Consider the following 3445-nt stretch of genomic DNA (forward strand, 5'->3'; position numbering starts at 1 on the left):
TTTAACTATAATAATGATAAATATTTTGTCTAAATTAATTTGTTTACTTTAATTTCATGTATGTTAGTCTTTTCTTCGAATTAAAAGAGTTGTTTGTCGAAACATTTTTTCATAACAACACCCAAGGACCAATTGTGTATTATTGTACATATAAATTTCCCTGATTTTGTAGATGTTGGGGTTATGGCGATCCTTAGAAATGTAGCTTCGTTTTCGTTACGTGCTCACCAACTCATGAAAGAACTATTTGAATATGCACTCATATTAAAATAGAAATATAATTATTTAGATGGTGAGTCTAATAGAATATAATACTCAACTCTACTGGTTTAGAGTAATTGAGTGATCATCAAAACATGCGATGCAAATACAAATTTCCAATTAGAAACGTTTACCTTATATAATTTTTAGACACGATCATAAAATGTATTCCTCTTTCAACTTCAATTTTCACTACAGATTCTTAAATGCTAGATTAAAATGAAGAGGAAATATCTCGTATTTTGATCAAGACTATTTTATATATTGCGTCGACTGTTTTCAAGGAAAGCTGCTACTAAAAAAAATCAATAAATAAAACTTGTTAACTGTGTATCCTTTGATCAATACATTCTTATGGAATGGTGTGTGAACAGTTTTGGTTAAATGAAAAGTAAAATCACAAAAAATACTGAACTTCGAGGAAAATTTAAAACGAAAAGTCCCTGATCAAATGGCAAAATAAAAGCTCCAACACATCAAATGAATGGATGACTGTCGTGTTGCAACTTGGTACAGGCATTTTATAAAGTAGAAAATGGTTTATAAAAATTGGTTTTATACCACTTAACCTCTCACTTGTATGACAGCCTCATCAAATTCGATTATACTGACAACGATGTATGAACAAATCAAACAGACTCAATATGTTAAATGTAACAAATAGAGGTACAACAGCAACACAAACCAACTTATAAATTGTGGTTGATTATTTGTCATTATAATATTTCAGGATGTATAAAAGATTTCTTTTAAATAGATATTAATTATATTTCACTTTTATATGATTTTTTAAAGGAAATTGATAAATGTGGACACACGAAAAATATGATAGTTAATTTGTAGTTTGCTAGAACAATCAAAGTACCGATAAAAAGATTAAAATAGAAGGAAAATTATATCACATGATAAATGACTTGATTTAAGTTTATCAACTGGCTATTATGACACCACTTAACTATATTAGGGCATTATTATTTATATTTATATTTATATTATATTTCTTCTTTCTTGATAGTTATACTGTATAAAATAAGCAGATGTGGTATGATATCCAATAGGAAAAATAGCTTGAAAAAGAAGTGGAGCTTAACTTCAACCTGATTAAACGATGTGTTTGTTTCTACGTTTGTAAAAAGTTTACCAACAACATGTGCATGCATTATTGAAAGTTCAAATAGGGTCAGTAAAGACTTATTAAACGATGAATTTGTTTTTACTTTTGTAGCGTTTAGAAAACAACAACAAACGCGACACAACGTTTACAAAACTTTTGGTTAGAAAGAAATGCACTCTTAAACCAAGGAAAACAAAGGAACAACAAAAACACTGAAGTGCAAAAAACCCCAAACTCCAACATACGTGAACACTATTTGGCAAAACTGTCAGATATCTGAAATGAATCAAATGTAGTCGAACTCTGTATTTAGAGTGCATTTCTTTCTAACACGTACGATGCAAACGGCTAAGCGTGCACATGTTTTGATTAATGTTTTCTTACAAACGCTTGCAAAGTTTGCATAAACTTTGACAAACTATGCACTGGCTAAGAATACATCTACACTTAGTCGTTGTTATTCTCCGTTTGTACTACATTTGCTTCTAACTTCAACCTGATTAAACTATGTATTTTTTTGTACGTTTGTCAAAAGTCTGTTTACCAAAAACATGTGCATGCATTATTGAAAGTTCAATCCGGATCAGTAAACGATGTATCTGTTTCTATTTTTGTAGCGTTTAGAAAAGGAAAAAAAAACGCCACACAACGTTTACAAAATTTTGGTTAGAAATGCACTAGTAGACTCATTTCAAAAAGGGAAGTAACAAACCAGTACAAAATCCACATATCAATGTAATGTTTTCAATGATTGAGAAACAACAATAGTTGATCAAAGTATTTTATTTAAACTAATCTATGCCAACCTTAAAAATGTTTCGACATATACTCTTAAGGGGGTATGGGAGTCTAAAATAAAAATGATAGAATTTGTTCATACTTTGTCAAAATGTAGTATCTATTGATACATGTTCAAAAATATTATAAAAATGATAGGTCACCGCGCATTTTCTCAAGCTACATGTTGTGACAAAATGACAAATTTTGTATGGATTATAAAGGAAAAACACAACATTTTGTGAATAGAAACTAAATAAAATGATAGAATTGTAAAATAAATTAGGAAAAGATTGCTTTTAGACAATGCTCTAAGAATATCAAAAGAAAATATAGGGTCACCGTACGTTTTTTCCGGCTAAAAGACAAAATGTAGAGTCCTTCAGAAAATGCACTGTTTTAGAGTTACCTCCCCTTAAAATGCCAATTTGAAAAAATATTTATATTTATAAGTTATTTTCTTATAAATTGGTTCTTTTAAATGAAAATTCACATTAAAAATCTGCATTCCTGCATAAAATTTTGCTAACTTGATAGAAAATATGGACCTTCGATTCTCTGTTTTTTACAATCCAAGATGGCGAAAGACACCCATACCACCTTAACGCCTTCAAAGACAAGTTATGTACTTATTATATGTATGTACCAGTACCAAGTCAGGAGTCAATGGTTGTCGTTTGTTGCTGTGTAACATATGTGTTTTTCGAGCATTTTTTGTACATTGATTCAACATTTTGTTGGTTTTTTTGGGGTTGTTTCACATTTATTTATGAGCCATTTAAAGCTAACACTGAGTCTGTTCAATGTGTGGCATCCGATATGTTGATCATTTAGATACCCAATCGACAATCGGTGATAAGTCTAATTCGGTAGGTCACATTAGAGAAAAAGAGGACACGATTGTAAAGGTTAGCAGCATCTGTCATGTTGTCTGTTAAGTTATATAGAACCCTACGTGGCATTTGACGAATTTCAAATAATTCAGTACTCAGTAAAAATAACTGCCTTCAACGACCTTCTTCATGTATTGCAAGTCGTTAAATTGCATACAAATAAATCAATAACACGAGGGTCGAGTGTAGTAAAGGGGAAAAAAGAGAAAGAATAAAAAATTGAACTATAAATACTAAATTAAGAAAAGTTGGTGCTTATATATGATAAAAATAGGAAAAAAAACATATTTTAAGAAAGGAAACAGATGTTTACTTTTGTTAAAATTTCATATAGATAATAATGTACAGAATTTATTTTAAAAAAGTGATCTAAATAATTGAAGCATACAGACACTAAGGA

This window comes from Mytilus trossulus, chromosome 13 (genome assembly GCF_036588685.1).
Source record: "Mytilus trossulus isolate FHL-02 chromosome 13, PNRI_Mtr1.1.1.hap1, whole genome shotgun sequence".
NCBI classification, from domain to species: Eukaryota; Metazoa; Mollusca; class Bivalvia; order Mytilida; family Mytilidae; genus Mytilus; species Mytilus trossulus.